The following is a 22,364-nucleotide window of genomic DNA, read 5'->3' on the forward strand; positions in this document are numbered from 1 at the left end:
ATGAGGCAGAAAGGTGATGGTGGTGCTGTCCACGCCTCTTCTTGGGCGGGGAGGCGTGGTGGTGAGGACGTCTCGGGCCCCTCAACCGTGTTGGCGCAACGCGGGCTCCTCCCGGTCCTTTGATCGAGAGCAAGATCATGTCATAGCCAGAGCCAGTGGACATGAACTCGAGGCTCCCAAACCAAATCACCGTGGAGCGCGGAATCAGTGAAGAAAGAGTGGCCATCTGGAAAAGAATGGGAAATCGATGAAAAACACGCAGGGCCCCTACCTGGCGCGCCAACTGTCATGTTTTCTCCACGGGGGGTCACACCAACGAGTAAATTTGTATGCGTGCTTCCCTTTCCCAGATGGTGATGCAAAAAGACACAAAGATTTATCCTGGTTCAGGCAAGAGAAGGCCCTACGTCCAGCGGGGGGGGAGGGTTTGTATTATTTTGCACCTAAGTGCTTGTACAGGGGTGAATACAAGCGTGGTATGGAATGGAATGGAGTATGAGAGTTCTACTGAGTATGGGTGTAGTGTTGCGTGATTGATGCCTGAGTTCGCTCCCGGGCTTCCCCTTTTATAGTTCCAAGGAGTAGCCCAGGGTACAAGTATAGGTGTCAGAATAAGGGTCGATAGGGGTATGGCGCGTGGACCTACACGAGGCCTCCGTACCGGCATGGTCTTGAGCCGTCTCATCCTGATAGCTTGATGATGATTACGCGTGCCCTGGTATCCTGCTCTGTGCACCGTCTTGGACTGGTTCATCGGTGGCACGCCTGTACGATACAGCGGCTGATACGTCGGAGTGGTTGCTGTGTTGCCATTCGACGCCCAATCCTTCCCCTGGAAGGAAACGGGTCTGGTCGAGGGTCGGCCGCCGTGTAGCGCCTTGCTGGCCAGAGCGTTGACCTTGGATGCCTCGAGGGGGTCTTGACTAGATGTTACGACCCTGCTTCCCGCGTCCTGACACGCTCTGGGTCGTTTGGTGGGGAAGGCTGCAAAAAGAACGACGGGACGGGTGCCTGTTCCCTATCACGCTTCCTGTGACTGGCGTGTTAGGTGAGAACGCGACAGGCGCATTAAATGCCCTGGTTCCCGTGCGCACGTCAGGCGACGGACGGCGTCCTTGTGCTCGACGCCTCCTGGTTCGCTCGAGCCTGCTTCCGTATTCGACGGTAGCCGGTTTTCGAGTCTTGATTGATTCGCTCGACACCCTTTCCATCTTCGAGGCTGTGGCCGTTGATGATTATACGTGTGATTGGGTAGAGCGTCGAGTTGGGGGCCTCGACTTGTGTATGGGTGATCTTGTTATGCACATCAGTTAGGATACCCCTTACTGATACCCTCGACAAAGTTGTTAGAGATCATTAAGATCTACATTTGATATTTTTTCCATTTTTCTATTTGGATAAATTTGAGCTAATCCTAAGCACATTTGTTTAAAATCCAAGACCGGTTTTTGTCAAACTTGGTCAAATGACAAACAAAATTACTTAAAATGAAAAAATGTTGAATACCAAGTTGTTAGATATCATCAAGATGTAAACTTTTTATATAGACAATTTTTCCATTTGAGAAAGTTTAAGTTAACAATACTTACCAAATCTTGAATCTCACACACTATGTGAAATTATATGTGTCAATTGTGGATTTTCAACTACACCTTCCCAACATTTTGTCAAATGCAAAATTGTCTATATATTAAATATAGATTTTTATAAGTGGAACAATATTGGTATTCGTGACATTTCCATTCGAGACTATCTAGGGTTCCAAAAACCGATGCGTGGCTATGAATCCTTTTAAAATTCAAAATTGAGTGGTTCAAACTTTTCCAAATGAAAAGTTGACCATTAGACCAAAGGTAGAACTTGATGTGTGTAACAAACTTTGTACTCATGACTTTTCCAGTTTGAACCATCTAGGGGTCGGTCAAAGTGTGTGTTTGTAAAAACCAATGCTTTCTCTTTGGTCAAACTTGGTCAAATGACCCATTTGATGACTCGAAATGAAAAAAATTTGAATATAAAGTTGTTAGAGATCATTAAGATCTACATTTTATATATTGTCCATTTTTCCATTTCGATAAATTTGAGCCAATCCTAAGCACATTTATTTAAAATCCAAGACGGGTTTTGGTCAAACTTGGTCAAATGACAAAATAAATTACTTAAAATGAAAAAAAATTAAATACCAAGTTGTTAGATATCATCAACATCTAAACTTTTTATATAGACAATTTTTCCATTTGAGAAAGTTTAAGTTAACAATACTCACCAAATCTTGAATCTCACACAAACTATGTGAAACTCTATGTGTCAATTGTGGATTTTCAACTACACCTTCCCAACACTTTGTCAAATGCAAAAATGGTCTATATATTAAATGTAGATATTGATGAGTGGAACAATATTGGTATTCATGACTGTTCCATTCGAGACCAACTAGGGTTCCGAAAACCGATGCGTGGCTACAAATTCTTTCAAAATTCAAAATGGAGCGGTTCAAACTTTTCCAAATGAAAAGCTGACCATTAGACCAAATGTAGAACTTGATGAGTGTAACAAAATTTGTATTCATGACTTTTCCATTTGGGACCATCTAGGGTTCGGTCAAAGTGTGTGTTTGTCAAAACCAAGGCTTTGATTTTGGTCAAACTTGGTCAAATGACCCATTCGATGACTTGAAATGAACCAATTTGAATATAAAGCTGTTAGAGATCATTAATATCTACATCTGATATATTATCCATTTTTCCATTCGGATAAATTTGAGCCAATCCTAAGCACATTTGTTTAAAATCCAAGACGGGTTTTGGTCAAACTTGGTCAAATGTCAAACTAAATTACTTAAAATGAAAAAAAATTTGAATACCAAGTTGTTAGATATCATCAAGATCTAAACTTTATATAGACAATTTTTCCATTTGAGAAAGTTTAAGTTAAAAATACCCACCAAATCTTGAACCTCACACAAACTATGTGAAACTGTATGTGTCAATTGTGGATTTTCAACTACACCTTCCCAACACTTTGTCAAATGCAAAAATGGTCTATATATTAAATGTATATTTTGATGAGTGGTACAATATTGGTATTCTTGACTTTTCCATTCGAGACCATCTGGGGTTCCGAAAACCGATGCGTGGCTATAAATTCTTTCAAAATTCAAAATTGAGTGGTTCAAACTTTTCCAAATGAAAAGTTGACCATTAGACCAAATGTAGAACTTGATGAGTGTAACAAACTTTGTATTCATGACTTTTCCATTTGGGACCATCTAGGGTTCGGTCAAAGTGTGTGTTTGTAAAAACCAATGCTTTGACTTTGGTCAAACTTTTCAAATGACCCATTCGATGACTTGAAATGAAAAAAATTTGAATATAAAGTTGTTAGAGATCATTAAGATCTACATTTGATATATTGTCCATTTTTCCGTTTGGATAAATTTGAGCCAATCCTAAGCACATTTGTTTAAAATCCAAGATGGGTTATGGTCATACTTGGTCAAATGACAAACTAAATTACTTAAAATGAAAAATTTTTGAATACCAAGTTGTTAGATATCATCAAGATCTAAACATTTTATATAGACTATTTTTCCATTTGAGAAAGTTTAAGTTAACAATACCCACCAAATCTTGAATCTCACACAAACTATGTGAAATTATATGTGTCAATTGTGGATTTTTAACTACACCTTCCCAACACTTTGTCAAATGCAAAAATGGTCTATATATTAAATGTAGATTTTGATGAGTGGAACATTGGTATCATGACGTTTCCATTCGAGACCATCTAGGGTTCCGAAAACCGATGCGTGGCTATAAATTCTTTCAAAATTCAAAATTGAGTGGTTCAAACTTTTCCAAATGAAAACTTGACCATTAGACCAAATGTAGAACTTGATGAGTGTAACAAACTTTGTATTCATGACTTTTCCATTTGGGACCATCTAGGGTTCGGTCAAAGTGTGTGTTTGTAAAAACCAATGCTTTGACTTTGGTCAAACTTTTCAAATGATCCATTCGATGACTTGAAATGAAACAATTTGAATATAAAGTTGTTAGAGATCATTAAGATCTACATTTGATATTTTTTTCATTTTTCCATTTGGATAAATTTGAGCCAATCCTAAGCACATTTGTTTAAAATCCAAGACGGGTTTTTGTCAAACTTGGTCAAATGACAAACTAATTTACTTAAAATGAAAAAATTTTGAATACCAAGTTGTTAGATATCATCAAGATCTAAACTTTTTATATAGACAATTTTTCCATTTGAGAAAGTTTTAGTTAACAATACTCACCAAATCTTGAATCTCACACACTATGTGAAATTATGTGTCAATTGTGGATTTTCAACTACACCTTCCCAACACTTTGTCAAATGCAAAAATAGTCTATATATTAAATGTAGATTTTTATAAGTGGAACAATATTGGTATTCATGACATTTCCATTCGAGACTACCTAGGGTTCCGAAAACTGATGCGTGGCTATGAATCCTTTCAAAATTCAAAATTGAGTGGTTCAAATTTTTCCAAATGAAAAGTTGACCATTAGACCAAAGGTAGAACTTGATGTGTGTAACAAACTTTGTATTTATGACTTTTCCATTATGAACCATCTAGGGGTCGGTCAAAGTGTGTGTTTGTAAATTAAAGCTTTCACTTTGGTCAAACTTGGTCAAATGACCCATTTGATGACTCGAAATGAAAAAAATTTGAATATAAAGTTGTTAGAGATCATTAAGATCTACATTTTATATATTGTCCATTTTTCCATTTCGATAAATTTGAGCCAATCCTAAGCACATTTATTTAAAATCCAAGACAGGTTTTGGTCAAACTTGGTCAAATGACAAAATAAATTACTTAAAATGAAAAAAATTTAAATACCAAGTTGTTAGATATCATCAACATCTAAACTTTTTATATAGACAATTTTTCCATTTGAGAAAGTTTAAGTTAACAATACTCACCAAGTCTTGAATCTCACACAAACTATGTGAAACTCTATGTGTCAATTGTGGATTTTCAACTACTCCTTCCCAACACTTTGTCAAATGCAAAAATGGTCTATATATTAAATGTAGATATTGATGAGTGGAACAATATTGGTATTCATGACTGTTCCATTCGAGACCAACTAGGGTTCCGAAAACCGATGCGTGGCTACAAATTCTTTCAAAATTCAAAATGGAGCGGTTCAAACTTTTCCAAATGAAAAGTTGACCATTAGACCAAATGTAGAACTTGATGAGTGTAACAAAATTTGTATTCATGACTTTTCCATTTGGGACCATCTAGGGTTCGGTCAAAGTGTGTGTTTGTCAAAACCAAGGCTTTGATTTTGGTCAAACTTGGTCAAATGACCCATTCCATGACTTGAAATGAACCAATTTGAAAATAAAGTTGTTAAAGATCATTAAGATCTACATTTGATATATTATCCATTTTTCCATTCGGATAAATTTGAGCCAATCCTAAGCACATTTGTTTAAAATCCAAGACGGGTTTTGGTCAAACTTGGTCAAATGTCAAACTAAATTACTTAAATTGAAAAAAATTTTGAATACCAAGTTGTTAGATATCACCAAGATCTAAACTTTATATAGACAATTTTTCCATTTGAGAAAGTTTAAGTTAACAATACCCACCAAATCTTGAATCTCACACAAACTATGTGAAACTGTATGTGTCAATTGTGGATTTTCAACTACACCTTCCCAACACTTTGTCAAATGCAAAAATGGTCTATATATTAAATGTAGATTTTGATGAGTGGAACAATATTGGTATTCATGATTTTTTCATTCGAGACTATCTAGGGTTCCGAAAACCAATGCGTGGCTATGAATCCTTTCAAAATTCAAAATTGAGTGGTTCAGACTTTTCCAAATAAAAAGTTGACCATTAGACCAAAGGTAGAACTTGATGTGTGTAACAAACTTTGTATTCATGACTTTTCCATTTTGAACCATCCAGGGATCGGTCAAAGTGTATGTTTGTAAAAACCAATGCTTTCACTTTGGTCAAACTTGGTCAAATGACCCATTTGATGACTTGAAATGAAAAAAATTTGAATATAAAGTTGTTAGAGATCATTAAGATCTACATTTTATATATTGTCCATTTTTCCATTTCGATAAATTTGAGCCAATCCTAAGCACATTTGTTTAAAATCCAAGACAGGTTTTGGTCAAACTTGGTCAAATGACAAACTAAATTACTTAAAATGAAAAATTTTGGATACCAAGTTGTTAGATATCATCAAGATCTAAACTTTTTCTATAGACAATCTTTCCATTTGAGAAAATTTAAGTTAACAATACCCACCAAATCTTGAATCTCACACAAACTATGTGAAACTATATGTATCAATTGTGGATTTTCAACTACACCTTCCCAACACTTTGTCAAATGCAAAAATGGTCTATATATTAAATGTAGATTTTGATGAGTGGAACAATATTGGTATTCATTATTTTTCCATTCGAGACCATCTACGGTTCCAAAAACTGATGTGTGGCTATGAATTCTTTCAAAATTCAAAATTGAGTGGTTCAAACTTTTCCAAATGAAAAGTTGACCACTAGACCAAATGTAGAACTTGATCAGTGTAACAAACTTTGTATTCATGACTTTTCCATTTGGGATCATCTATGGTTCGGTCAAAGTGTGTGTTTGTAAAAACCAATGCTTTGACTTTGGTCAAACTTGGTCAAATGACCCATTCGATGACTTGAAATGAAAAAAAATTGAATATAAAGTTGTTAAAGATCATTAAGATCTACATTTGATATATTGTCTATTTTTCCATTTGGATAAATTTGAGCCAATCCTAAGCACATTTGTTTAAAATCCAAGACGGGTTTTGGTCAAACTCGGTCAAATGACAAACTAAATTACTTAAAATGAAAAAAATTGAATACCAAGTTGTTTGATATCATCAAGATCTAAACTTTTGATATAGCAAATTTTCCCATTTGAGAAAGTTTAAGTTAACAATACCCACCAAATCTTGAATCTCACACAAACTATTTGAAACTAATGTGTCAATTGTGGATTTTCAACTACACCTTCCCAACACTTTGTCAAATGCAAAAATGGTCTATATATTAAATATATATTTTGATTAGTGGAACAATATTGGTATTCATGACGTTTCCATTCGAGACCATCTAGGGTTCCGAAAACCGATGCGTGGCTATAAATTCTTTCAAAATTCAAAATTGAGTGGTTCAAACTTTTCCAAATGAAAACTTGACCATTAGACCAAATGTAGAACTTGATGAGTGTAACAAACTTTGTATTCATGACTTTTCCATTTGGGACCATCTAGGGTTCGGTCAAAGTGTGTGTTTGTAAAAACCAATGCTTTGACTTTGGTCAAACTTTTCAAATGATCCATTCGATGACTTGAAATGAAAAAAATTTGAATATAAAGTTGTTAGAGATCATTAAGATCTACATTTGATATATTGTCCATTTTTCCATTTGGATAAATTTGAGCCAATCCTAAGCACATTTGCTTAAAATCCAAGATGGGTTATGGTCATACTTGGTCAAATGACAAACTAAATTACTTAAAATGAAAAATTTTTGAATACCAAGTTGTTAGATATCATCAAGATCTAAACTTTTTATATAGACTATTTTTCCATTTGAGAAAGTTTAAGTTAACAATACCCACCAAATCTTGAATCTCACACAAACTATGTGAAATTATATGTGTCAATTGTGGATTTTTAACTACACCTTCCCAACAATTTGTCAAATGCAAAAATGGTCTATATATTAAATGTAGATTTTGATGAGTGGAACAATATTGGTATTCATGACGTTTCTATTTAAGACCATCTAGGGTTCCGAAAACCGATGCGTGGCTATGAATTCTTTCAAAATTCAAAATTGAGTGGTTCAAACTTTTCCAAATGAAAAGTTGACCATTAGACCAAATGTAGAACTTGATGAGTGTAACAAAATTTGTATTCTTGACTTTTCCATTTGGGACCATCTAGGGTTCGGTCAAAGTGTGTGTTTGTAAAAACCAATGCTTTGATTTTGGTCAAACTTGGTCAAATGACCCATTCGATGACTTGAAATGAAACAATTTGAATATAAAGTTGTTAAAGATCATTAAGATCTACATTTGATATTTTTTCCATTTTTCCATTTGGATAAATTTGAGCCAATCCTAAGCACATTTGTTTAAAATCCAAGACGGGTTTTTGTCAAACTTGGTCAAATGACAAACTAAATTACTTAAAATGAAAAAAATTTGAATACCACGTTGTTAGATATCATCAAGATCTAAACTTTTTATATAGACAATTTTTCCATTTGAGAAAGTTTAAGTTAACAATACTCACCAAATCTTGAATCTCACACAAACTATGTGAAATTATATGTGTCAATTGTGGATTTTTAACTACACCTTCCCAACACTTTGTCAAATGCAAAAATGGTCTATATATTAAATGTAGATTTTTATAAGTGGAACAATATTGGTATTCATGACATTTCCATTCGAGACTATCTAGGGTTCCAAAAACCGATGCGTGGCTATGAATCCTTTCAAAATTCAAAATTGAGTGGTTCAAACTTCTCCAAATGAAAAGTTGACCATTAGACCAAAGGTAGAACTTGATGTGTGTAACAAACTTTGTATTAATGACTTTTCCATTTTGAACAATCTAGGGGTCGGTCAAAGTGTGTGTTTGTAAAAACCAATGCCTTCACTTTGGTCAAACTTGGTCAAATGACCCATTTGATGACTTGAAATGAAAAAATTTTGAATATAAAGTTGTTAGAGATAATTAAGATCTACATTTTATATATTGTCCATTTTTCCATTTCGATAAATTTGAGCCAATCCTAAGCACATTTGTTTAAAATCCAAGACAGGTTTTAGTCAAACTTGGTCAAATGACAAACTAAATTACTTAAAATGAAAAATTTTGGATACCAAGTTGTTAGATATCCTCAAGATCTAAACTTTTATATAGACAATCTTTCCAATTGAGAAAATTTAAGTTAACAATACCCACCAAATCTTGAATCTCAAACAAACTATATGAAACTATATGTGTCAATTGTGGATTTTCAACTACACCTTCCCAACACTTTGTCAAATGCAAAAATGGTCTATATATTAAATGTAGATTTTGATGAGTAAAACAATATTGGTATTCATGACTTTTCCATTCGAGACCATCTAGGGTTCCAAAAACCGATGTGTGGCTATGAATTCTATCAAAATTCAAAATTGAGAGGTTCAAACTTTTCCAAATAAAATGTTGACCATTAGACCAAATGTAGAACTTGATGAGTGTAACAAACTTTTTTTTCATGACTTTTCCATTTGGGACCATCTAGGGTTCGGTCAAAGTGTGTGTTTGTAAAAACCAATGCTTTGACTTTGGTCAAACTTGGTCAAATGACCCATTTGATGACTTGAAATGAAAAAAATTGAATATAAAGTTGTTAGAGATCATTAAGATTTACATTTGATATATTGTCCATTTTTACATTTTGATAAATTTGAGCCAATCCTAATGTAACATCCTAGATTTTTACGTAAACCAAAAATACGAGATTTTTAAATTTTTTACTATAATTATGTGAAGCATATAGTTTTTAGGTCTAACTGAGACTAACCGACTAACGAATCGTAGCATACATGTAGATTTGCTTGTAGGAGAGTGCCGGTGTTCTTGAGTCGGTTTATGTTTTTGTCGGGTTTAGGGTTTGGAGTACACAAATCTATAGCGAGAGTTCCCTTTCAACTTCTTGGGTATCTTGTCGAGCTCTACTTGAATCCTTTTTCGACAACTTCTCTGGTCTCGTTCAAACTTCTTTCAAAATTTCCTTCGAATCCCTTTGCTTTCCTTTCTATTCCTCTAAGTCATGAATGTGGAAAAACAATTTTCTTCTCTTGGACCAGCACCTCTCTCCTATCTCCTTCCTCTGCTAGCCCAGCAGTCAGCCGCGGCCCAGCTTGCCGGCCGCGCAGCACTTGCCCCGGCCCAACCCCTCCGCGAAGCCCACCCTGCACCACCACCCTGCCCCGGCCCAGCTCCCCCAGGTCGCCAAGGCCCGGCCTACTCCCCGCGGCCCACTGCTCTCCCTCTGCCTGCGGCCCGCTCTATTCCCTAGCACCCCCCCAGCGGCCCAGCTCCCTTCCCCTCTGGCCCAAGCCGCGACGCCCCAGCCCAACTCGCGCAGGCCAGCTAGGCCACGCTGCGCGCGAGCTCTCCCTAACCCCAGCGCATACCCAGCTCTCTCCCAGGCCGTCGCCGTCACCAGGAGAACGCGCGCCGCGCCCCGGCTCCCGCGTCGCACCCTCTGCCCCCGTGGCATGGACGCCGATGAGCGCCGCGTGTCCTCTCCGAAGCACGGACGCCCAGGAGCCGCTGCAGCCCTCCATGCCCTAGCCACGCACGCGTATAAAAGCCGCGCAGCAGCCGCTCTGCTCCCTTCCCCGCAGCGTCGCCGTCCCCTTCTCCACCTCTCTTCCCAAGCCGCTGCCGCCTAGCTCCCCCAAGCCGCGAGGGCATCGCCCCTCCGCGTCCTCCTCGCCCCGGAGCTCTGCCACGACGCCGTGCTGCGCCCCGTCGCCCCGCGCACCTGCACTGCCCCGACGCTGCCACGCACCGCCGCGCCGAGCCCCGTCCGCCGCGACGCCCTGCCTCGTCCCCGAGCACCTCGGCTCGCCCCCGGAGTCCGCGGACGCCTCCAGCTCTGTTGAGCTCCGCCGGAAGCCGCACTCCACCGCGAGCTCGCCAACGACCGTGACCACGACCCCGACCTGTGACGCCGTCGCCACGCCGACCTCGCCAGGAGCCGCGGACACCCTCTTCGCCGAGCACCTCACCGCCGTGGCCGCGACACGCCTCGCCCTCGCCGTGGCTACGCCTCGAAGCCCCTGCGACCCCGCCGAGCCGCGCCGCGACCCCGACGCCGTGCTCGTGCCCATCGCCCGCGCCTCGGCTCTGAGCACCGTGACGTCTCCGACCTCGCCCTCGCCTTCGCCTGCGCCACGGCCTCGCCCCGCGACGTCGAGCCCCAACGCGTCCACGTCCTCGCCATGCTACGTTCTCTGCGCCGAGCTCCGTCCACGCCGTCGGTACGGTGACCAAGCACCGCGACCCCGTCCACGTCCTTGCCGTGCTGTCTGCGGTCACCACCTCGCCAAGCCTTTCTCTGCTATCGCTGGTGAGCCACCAGTGCCCAAGCCCCCCCTTTGTTTTCCCTTCCTGCGTTCACCATGCTGACATCGGCCTTCGTGCCGTGTCCTACACCTTGCAGGGAGGATGTGCCCTTGAGGCACCATTACCGCATGACTGGACCATGCTGCTGCCCTCGGCTAACCCCTGGACCCGCTGCAGTGAAGCCACAACTGGAACCATGGCCACCGCCCCTCTTCGCCTTCACTGGAACACGCAGCAGCAACACTTTCCCTTTTGCCGGAGCCGAGAACGCAGCGAACCACCTCCGCCCGACCCCAAGGAGCCCCCATATCGACACGTGTGCCTGCTTCCGCCTCGACGACGAGCACAGCACAGCGAGCAGCGATCGACCCGAAGCCCGCCAACTGCAAGGTCGAAACCCCCTAAACCCTAATTGACGTTGACGAAACTCCTTCATAGTAATTCATATCTTGTTCATACTTGCCTTTTCATTATCTATCATCTGTACATGATCATACATCTCCTATCTTGTCGATATATGATCTATCCATGTCATGCACTTGTTATATGATTTATCTATATCCATGCCTATGCCGTGCCTTCGTGCCGGTCTATTTATTTATCTATCTCTCTCTATCTCGTGCTATGGGAAATGTGCTACTCCGAGTATCGTCGTGTTGGTGTTGTTGTTTAGTCGTTTGTCAAGTTGTGGTTCTTTGCACGTTGGTTCTTGTGTGGTGTGGTTGGTTGGCTGTGAACCGTGCCTTCGAGCCGGTTGAGAGAGTGATGTGTTTGAATGTTGCGATCGCGGGTTTGTCTCGCCATGGTCGTAGTGCCAAGCATATCCCTTCTCTCGGGTTGTCGTCGTTCTTTCTTTTGTTATTTTCCTAAGGACTGAGCCTTCGAGCCGGTCGGGGAAATCGTAGTATGTTTAATCATTTCGATCGTGGGTACGTCCCGCCGTGATCGCGATGCCGAGCATAGCTCGTTTCCCCGAGTTTAGTTGACTTCGTCTCGCTACGCTTGTTAGCTCCTATTCCCGTCCCTCAGACATGGCCATCGAGGACTCGTTGTCGTCATCGACGCGGTTCTTACCCGCACACTCGAGACCTATGTGGCCTCATCTAGTGGGATACGAATTAGGGGACAACCTTCGTGGAATTGTCGGAGGCCAACTCTTTAGGTGAAGCTCATGGCCGCAAGTCCACCTTGCCATGACTGTCGGGCTTTACCCCATTTTTCTCGCATGTTGATCCTAACCACCTCATATGCTTATGCCACCTAGACCCGGGCATTTTCGTAGTTCTCGCAGTGACAACCGCATCGCCGGGAACTATAGGAATGACTCTGTGCCGATTCGGAAGCACCTAGGTCGTGAAGTGTTATGAGTTCGAGTAGATTGTGGGGTCGTGTCTCTTTTATCCAACCGTCGTTCGTTCCATGATGAGTTGGTCGAAAGAACGTGGACTCCATTCTTCCTCTTCTCTCTTGTTCTCAATCCCCGTTGATCCAGTGATATGTGGAATGAGCCCTTTCGTTTGTTTGGTGTTTAATTCCATTTCTATGATTCCCGCTGTTGCTATGCGAATGGGTCACAGGAAGATGAATCTCGTATCTCCTTCCTGCCTTTTGGTTCTTTGTGCTTAAACTCTTGTATGCTTGTACTTAATCAACCGTAACATTTCTTTGGTTCTCGTGGTGACAACTGCACTGCTAAGAACCCTAGAGATGTCTTAGTGCATTTAGTGCACCTAGGTTGAGGCACCCTACAAGTAGTTTGAGCACTCGTGTCCTTGGTGTGTCACTCCCTCTTATGCCCTGTCTTTTGCCGTGGCATGAGTATTGGAAGGAGTAGACCACTTCCCTTTTTCTTCTCTCTTTATTCCACCCTCTCTTGGCTCTCTTCAACTACAATGGTGTATGGGTTGAGAGAGACCGGAACTTCTCGTGCTCATAGTCTTTTCGATTCCTGTCGATCTCTATGACACTTGGATCGAAAGACCATAAGCTGTGGTGTTTGCTTAGAATGAGTTAGAGTCTAAGCATTTTATTAAAGCCGTACAGGTTGACTCAGTTGACCCAGGAAGTACCGGCTAGGCTAAGACTCTGACTTGTACTTGGTGAACAGCCATTCCTATTTCTTTTAGCCCAGGGATCGGACATCCGCCGAGAGGGCTAAATCGTTATCCTTTCGGAGCTATTTTAGTGTAGTTGTTCTTCAGTGTTTTGTCGTCTCTTTTCGCAGTCTTTCTAAGTCCAGTGGTATGATTGTTTCGCCGTGTTTGTCGCTTTCGAGGTAGTCGCTTCGGGGTTAGCGTTGATCGGATCAGGACCCGTTGAAGGAAGGACATGCAGATAGAAGAAAGACCTTGGATGAGTACAACTACAAGTGCACTGAGGATCTTGGAAATGTCACTCGACAGGTGCCACGTCCCACCCAACCTCGTAGAATCCTATTAGACATGCAATAATGTAGATGCTAGTGCTTTACTTTATGCAAATGAACTAAGATAGGTTGCATGGTAGAAATGCTTGTGAGCCATTGCCTTGTTGCAACCTATAACCCTCGCACACCCGCTGTTAGGTTAGATGCTTGCATACTACTTACTACTGCTTCTACTACGCATTATATCTGTGATGTGATGCATTGTGGAGGACTGAAAGTGAGTGGATAAGGCACGTGGTGCCAAAAGCTGGATAATGAGATGGTAATGGATTTGGGGAGATCTTGGCGTGTGTCTTGGGTGTGTGGTGAGGGTTGAGTCGACCGAGCAGGATCTACGACGAGTCTTTGGACAAGTCTTGCCGGGGGACGCTACCTGGGCGTTCTCCACAAGAGATACCTGTGGTGGGTACATGTGACAGGGAGAGGTCCCGGAGTTGAGTGTCTTCGTGGGACGAAGCACTGGGATGGGAGGTGCTGTTTAGCACGGGGTAGCCGGATGTCTCGTCGAGCGGAACATCGGTTGGCCCCTCGTGAAGATGTCCTGTTCGGTCACGCTAAGGACATAGATGTTCTGAGAACCGGTTCGTAGGAAGCCTTGCACCCCACTCGCTCTTATGGGGAGGAGACGGATGTACGACCAGTTAGGGCGGTGCCACTACTACTAGGTTGTTGGTAGACAGTGTAGGGAGGTACGGGCATTAGGACCCACACCCTCCTAAGACAGCGTAGTGACCTTTGGGGGCCCGGTACTACGCCTCACAGTCTCAGCGTACCGGTGGTACTCCGGTATGGTCCCAGTTCTGAGTGGTAGGGTGGCATCGTACTTAGTTGGAAGGCAGCCCGGCATCAGCCTAGGTAGGGCGCACCACCGATGATGGTGATCTTGTGGTTAGTGCAAACCTCTGCAGAGTTTCTGGTTGATCGATCGATACATATGCCGTTTACGGCTATGGACCTTTCCTATGTTTCCGCTTCACTTGACTAGTGAGAGGAGTCCTTTCTACCTTCCCCTGGGTTTGTGTTGGATCCGGCGTTGGCCGTTGAGGCAAGGCACGAGCGGGAGTCGTACTTGCTGCCTAGAGAGTGAGAGTGTGGAGAGATGTGTGTGATGGGATGGATGGATGTGTGGATGAGATGGAATAAAACCTGATGAATTATTATTATTAAGTATTGATGAACTTGCATAGGAAAAACTACAACCATATATGTAGACCTCTTGATCTACCCTTTGCATTCCACTTACCACAAAGCTTACGCAAAAGCATAGGGTGGGAGCCAGTGGCCAGTACAAATCGTATTGAAAATTGTTTAGCAGGTGTTGAACGTGGTCTATGATGATAACTACGGAGAATAGAAGGATTAGGTGGTCTCGTTCCTGCGCTCAAGTTTGGTTCGGAGATGAAGGCTACGCCCACTGATAAACTACGCCGACTCTGATGATTGCCCGTGAAGGAGGAGCCTTCACCGCTAACGCGCTACATCGACTCTGATAAAGACCCGTGTGTGTTTCCGCTAGAAAGACGATGTAATAGCCTTGTTGACCAAGAGTTGTAAAGTAAATGTGTTGTAATTTTGTTTCTAACGATGTATGACTATGATAACAGCTGATATATGATAATGGGATGGTTCAATTTTTGAATTATCACATTATAATTCGAATCTGTGGATTTTTCCCTTTTTGGAAAAATCTAGGTCGTTTCAGTTGGTATCAGAGCCATACTTGACCCTAGGACGAGACCCTTAGTACCAAACACTAGTTTAGAAGCCAAACATTCTATCTTTTGTAGAGTTATAGATGCTAACACTTGTTTCCCCCTCTACCTTGAATTCTGCCGCTAACTGACCTCCCTGTTTCATAAAGTTGGCCGTTGGAATCTTTTCCCATACCCGCCCACGCTAGATCGATAGTCGTGTGAGACTTTGAAGGTCTGTGAGTCGCCTCAAGTCAACACTGTGCATTAGGAGTTGTAATGCTGTTTGAGTGCTTGGATCTTACGATTGTTGTGTTTCTTCGACTTCTTGTTGTTTGAGTGCAGGTCATAGATCCTGTTTTATGCGAGTAAGACTCTGGATCCCGTCCAACCTAGCCGGCTAAACCTAAGACCGTTCCGAGACTAGATATGTGACCCTGGCTAACAGAGCTGAAAAAGGGTGTAAAGCTGATGCATCATGTCTTGCCCATCTATTTCAAAACTGTTTTTGGCTTCCAACTAAACTTGTCTTCAAAATTTGCCCCCTTGGAATGAAAAAAAAAGTTGTCCTCTTTTACAAAAACATCTTGGTTCCAAGAGGAAAAGTGTTTCAAAGCTCTCTCAATATCTTTCATTTTCACAAGGGAAGCAATTTTAGCCCCTTTCTCAACTCAATTTTATTCAAACTCAATTTATGAAATGATTTAAAAATAAGTTATCTTTCAAAAGGTGTTACCAACCATCTTCTGAAAACAAAAGTTTTGCTTTTTCATCAACAAAGTAGTTTCAAACCAAAGAACTTTGGCTCAGTTTTGTTTTAAAGGCCTTTGATTTTATCTCGAGAGCCAAGTTCCTTTTAAAAATCCACTTTGTCTTAAAAGAAAAAGGAATTTCCAGTGATTTATTAAACAAAAACCATTGCGAAAAGATTTTTGTTTGCGACCTTCCAAAGATTTAGCAAAAACAAAATGAACTTACAAGTTTTAAAAGAAAATGCTATTGTTGTTAAAGCTTTATCTTTCAAAAGAGAGAAATGATTTCTAATCATTTTCAAAACTGGTTTGTTTAATTCAAATAAAAGAGAGCAACACCTCATTTAGGAAACTAAAAGAGTTTCAAAGTCTCTTGATTTGAAATCTTTTACATCAAAGATTTTTAAAAAAAATATCTTTAAAACAATAATAATAAAATAAATAAATTTGGTTTTCAAAACTTACAATGATTTCAACCCTCTTCAAAAGCTCTCTTCAGTTTGAGGTCTCTAAAAATAATAAAATAAAATAAAATAAAATAAAACAAAAAAAACTGAACTTTGTAAAACTGCTTTCGCTCCTTTTACGAAACCTGTTTTCTGAAAATCCCTCCTTTCAAAAGCCTTTTTCAAAAGGTGATGCATGAAAAACAGCTGGTGAAAGCCAACAACCCTAGCTATGTTTAAGCCTGCCATGCACTCTTTGAGAGCCAGATGTTCATCAACTTGGTGCGATTCTTGGATACCCATCGCCTCGGTGTAAGAATTTGGATACCCAACAACTGCAAGTGAGCCTTGGATACACTCGGAACAGGACTCACTCCTATTTTGGAAAAGGTTTGTGGAGCGATCATACTGAAAGTGAAACAACTTAGAAGTAAGAAGAACTTCGAGGATAGCACCCTTGCTTCTTCACCGACCGAGCAACGCCTAAATCTCGGGGACGAGATTCCTGTAAGGTGGGTGGACTGTAACATCCCAGATTTTTACGTAAACCAAAAATACGAGATTTTTCAATTTTTTCCTATAATTATGTGAAGCATATAGTTTTTAGGTCTAACTCGAGACTAACCGACTAACGAATCGTAGCATACATGTAGATTTGCTTGTAGGAGAGTGCCGGTGTTCTTGAGTCGGTTTATGTTTTCGTCGGGTTTAGGGTTTGGAGTACACAAATCTATAGCGAGAGTTCCCTTTCAACTTCTTGGGTATCTTTTCGAGCTCTTCTTGAATCCTTTTTCGACAACTTCTTTGGTCTCGTTCAAACTTCTTTCAAAATTTCCTTCGAATCCCTTTGCTTTCCTTTCTATTCCTCTAAGTCATGAATGTGGAAAACAATTTTCTTCTCTTGGACCAGCACCTCTCTCCTATCTCCTTCCTCTGCTAGCCCAGCAGTCAGCCGCGGCCTAGCTTGCCGGCCGCGCAGCACTTGCCCCGGCCCAACCACTCCGCGAAGCCCACCCTGCATCACCACCCTGCCCCTGCCCAGCTCCCCCAGGTCGCCAAGGCCCGGCCTACTCCCCGCGGCCCACTGCTCTCCCTCTGCCTGCGGCCCGCTCTATTCCCCAGCACCCCCCCCAGCGGCCCAGCTCCCTTCCCCTCTGGCCCAAGCCGCGACGCCCCAGCCCAACTCGCGCAGGCCAGCTAGGCCACGCTGCGCGCGAGCTCTCCCTAACCCCAGCGCATACCCAGCTCTCTTCCAGGCCATCGCCGTCACCAGGAGAACGCGCGCCGCGCCCCGGCTCCCGCGTCGCACCCTCTGCCCTCGTGGCACCGACGCCGATGAGCGCCGCGTGTCCTCTCCGAAGCACGAACGCCCAGGAGCCGCTGCAGCACTCCATGCCCTAGCCACGCACGCGTATAAAAGCCGCGCAGCCGCCGCTCTGCTCCCTTCCCCGCAGCGCCGCCGTCCCCTTCTCCACCTCTCTTCCCAAGCCGCTGCCGCCTAGCTCCCCCAAGCCGCGAGCGCATCGCCCCTCCGCGTCCTCCTCGCCCCGAAGCTCTGCCACGACGCCGTGCTGCGCCCCGTCGCCCCGCGCACCTGCACTGCCCCGACGCTGCCAAGCACCGCCGCGCCGAGCCCCGTCCGCCGCGACGCCCTGCCTCGTCCTCGAGCACCTCGGCTCGCCCCCGGAGTCCGCGGACGCCTCCAGCTCTGTTGAGCTCCGCCGGAAGCCGCACTCCACCGCGAGCTCGCCAACGGCCGTGACCACGACCCTGACCTGTGACGCCGTCGCCACGCCGACCTCGCCAGGAGCCGCGGACACCCTCTTCGCCGAGCACCTCACCGCCGTGGCCGCGACACGCCTCGCCCTCGCCGCGGCTACGCCTCGAAGCCCCTGCGACCCCGCCGAGCCGCGCCGCGACCCCGACGCCGTGCTCGTGCCCGTCGCCCGCGCCTTGGCTCTGAGCATCGTGACGTCGCCGACCTCGCCCTCGCCTTCGCCTGCGCCACGGCCTCGCCCCGCGACGTCGAGCCCCGACGCGTCCACGTCCTCGCCATGCTGCGTTCTCTGCGCCGAGCTCCGTCCACGCCGTCGGTACGGTGACCAAGCACCTCGACCCCGTCCACGTCCTTGCCGTGCTGTCCGCGGTCACCACCTCACCAAGCCCTTCTCTACAATCGCCGGTGAGCCACCAGTGCCCAAGCCCCCCCTTTGTTTTCCCTTCCTGCGTTCACCATGCTGACATCGGCCTTCGTGCCGTGTCCTACACCTTGCAGGGAGGATGTGCCCTTGAGGCACCATTACCGCATGACTGGACCACGCTGCTGCCCTCGGCTAACCCCTGGACCCGCTGCAGTGAAGCCACAACTGGAACCATGGCCACCGCCCCTCTTCGCCTTCACTGGAACACGCAGCAGCAGCACTTTCCCTTTTGCCGGAGCCGAGAACGCAGCGAACCACCTCCGCCCGACCCCAAGGAGCCCCCATATCGACACGTGTGCCTGCTTCCGCCTCGACGACGAGCACAACACAGCGAGCAGCGATCGCGACCCGAAGCCCGCCAACTGCAAGGTCGAAACCCCCTAAACCCTAATTGACGTTGATGAAACTCCTTCATAGTAATTCATATCTTGTTCATACTTGCCTTTTCATTATCTATCATCTGTACATGATCATACATCTCCTGTCTTGTCGATATATGATCTATCCATGTCATGCACTTGTTATATGATTTATCTATATCCATGCCTATGCCGTGCCTTCGTGCCGGTCTATTTATTTATCTATCTCTCTCTATCTCGTGCTATGGGAAATGTGCTACTCCGAGTATCCTCGTGTTGGTGTTGTTGTTTGGTCGTTTGTCAAGTTGTGGTTCTTTGCGCGTTGGTTCTTGTGTGGTGTGGTTGGTTGGCTGTGAACCGTGCCTTCGAGCCGGTTGAGAGAGTGATGTGTTTGAATGTTGCGATCGTGGGTTTGTCTCGCCATGGTCGTAGTGCCAAGCATATCCCTTCTCTCGGGTTGTCGTCGTTCTTTCTTTTGTTATTTTCCTGAGGACTGAGCCTTCGAGTCGGTCGGGGAAATCGTAGTATGTTTAATCATTTCGATCGTGGGTACGTCCCGCCGTGATCGCGATGCCGAGCGTAGCTCGTTTCCCCGAGTTTAGTTGACTTCGTCTCGCTACGCTTGTTAGCTCCTATTCCCGTCCCTCAGACATGGCCATCGAGGACTCGTTGTCGTCATCGACGCAGTTCTTACCCGCACACTCGAGACCTATGTGGCCTAGTCTAGTGGGATACGAATTAGGGGACAACCTTCGTGGAATTGTCGGAGGCCAACTCTTTAGGTGAAGCTCATGGCCGCAAGTCCACCTTGCCATGACTGTCGGGCTTTACCCCATTTTTCTCGCATGTTGATCCTAACCACCTCATATGCTTATGCCACCTAGACCCGGGCATTTTCGTAGTTCTCGCAGTGACAACCGCATCGCCAGGAACTATAGGAATGACCCTGTGCCGATTCGGAAGCACCTAGGTCGTGAAGTGTTATGAGTTGGAGTAGATTGTGGGGTCGTGTCTCTTTTATCCAACCGTCGTTCGTTCCATGATGAGTTGGTCGAAAGAACGTGGACTCCATTCTTCCTCTTCTCTCTTGTTCTCAATCCCCGTTGATCCAGTGATATGTGGAATGAGCCCTTTCGTTTGTTTGGTGTTTAATTCCATTTCTATGATTCCCGCTGTTGCTATGCGAATGGGTCACAGGAAGATGAATCTCGTATCTCCTTCCTGCCTTTTGGTTCTTTGTGCTTAAACTCTTGTATGCTTGTACTTAATCAACCGTAGCATTTCTTTGGTTCTCGTGGTGACAACCGCACTGCTAAGAACCCTAGAGATGTCTTAGTGCATTTAGTGCACCTAGGTTGAGGCACCCTACAAGTAGTTTGAGCACTCGTGTCCTTGGTGTGTCACTCCCTCTTATGCCCTGTCTTTTGCCATGGCATGAGTATTGGAAGGAGTAGACCACTTCCCTTTTTCTTCTCTCTTTATTCCACCCTCTCTTGGCTCTCTTCAACTACAATGGCGTATGGGTTGAGAGAGACCGGAACTTCTCGTGCTCATAGTCTTTTCGATTCCTGTCGATCTCTATGACACTTGGATCGAAAGACCATAAGTTGTGGTGTTTGCTTAGAATGAGTTAGAGTCTAAGCATTTTATTAAAGCCGTACAGGTTGACTCAGTTGACCCAGGAACTACCGGCTAGGCTAAGACTCTGACTTGTACTTGGTGAACAGCCATTCCTATTTCTTTTAGCCCAGGGATCGGACATCCGCCGAGAGGGCTAAATCGTTATCCTTTCGGAGCTCTTTTAGTGTAGTTGTTCTTCAGTGTTTTGTCGTCTCTTTTCGTAGTCTTTCTAAGTCTAGTGGTATGATTGTTTCGCCGTGTTTGTCGCTTTCGAGGTAGTCGCTTCGGGGTTAGCGTTGATCGGATCAGGACCCGTTGAAGGAAGGACATGCAGATAGAAGAAAGACCTTGGATGAGTACAACTACAAGTGCACTGAGGATCTTGGAAATGTCACTCGACAGGTGCCACGTCCCACCCAACCTCGTAGAATCCTATTAGACATGCAATAATGTAGATGCTAGTGCTTTACTTTATGCAAATGAACTGAGATAGGTTGCATGGTAGAAATGCTTGTGAGCCATTGCCTTGTTGCAACCTATAACCCTCGCACACCCGCTGTTAGGTTAGATGCTTGCATACTACTTACTACTGCTTCTACTACGCATTATATCTGTGATGTGATGCATTGTGGCGGACTGAAAGTGAGTGGATAAGGCACGTGGTGCCAAAAGCTGGATAATGAGATGGTAATGGATTTGGGGAGATCTTGGCGTGTGTCTTGGGTGTGTGGTGAGGGTTGAGTCGACCGAGCAGGATCTACGACGAGTCTTGGGACAAGTCTTGCTGGGGGACGCTACCTGGGCGTTCTCCACGAGAGATACCTGTGGCGGGTACATGTGACAGGGAGAGGTCCCGGAGTGGAGTGTCTTCGTGGGACGAAGCACCGGGATGGGAGGTGCTGTTTAGCACGGGGTAGCCGGATGTCTCGTCGAGCGGAACATCGGTTGGCCCCTCGTGAAGATGTCCTGTTCGGTCACCCTAAGGACTGAGATGTTCTGAGAACCGGTTCGTAGGAAGCCTTGCACCCCACTCGCTCTTATGGGGAGGAGACGGATGTACGACCAGTTAGGGCGGTGCCACTACTACTAGGTTGTTGGTAGACAGTGTAGGGAGGTACGGGCATGAGGACCCACACCCTCCTAAGACAGCGTAGTGACCTTTGGGGGCCCGGTACTACGCCTCATAGTCTCAGCGTACCGGTGGTAGGGTGGCATCGTACTTAGTTGGAAGGCAGCCCGGCATCAGCCTAGGTGGGGCGCACCACCGATGATGGTGTTCTTGTGGTTAGTGCAAACCTCTGCAGAGTTTCTGGTTGATCGATCGATACATATGCCGTTTACGGCTATGGACCTTTCCTATGTTTCCGCTTCACTTGACTAGTGAGAGGAGTCCTTTCTACCTTCCCTTGGGTTTGTGTTGGATCCGGCGTTGGCCGTTGAGGCAAGGCACGAGCGGGAGTCGTACTTGCCGCCTAGAGAGTGTGAGTGTGGAGAGATGTGTGTGATGGGATGGATGGATGGATGGATGTGTGGATGAGATGGAATAAAACCTGATGAATTATTATTATTAAATATTGATGAACTTGCATAGGAAAAACTACAACCATATATATAGACCTCTTGATCTACCCTTTGCATTCCACTTACCACAAAGCTTACGCAAAA

The sequence above is a fragment of the Sorghum bicolor genome, chromosome 2, assembly GCF_000003195.3.
Source record: "Sorghum bicolor cultivar BTx623 chromosome 2, Sorghum_bicolor_NCBIv3, whole genome shotgun sequence".
Taxonomy (NCBI): domain Eukaryota; kingdom Viridiplantae; phylum Streptophyta; class Magnoliopsida; order Poales; family Poaceae; genus Sorghum; species Sorghum bicolor.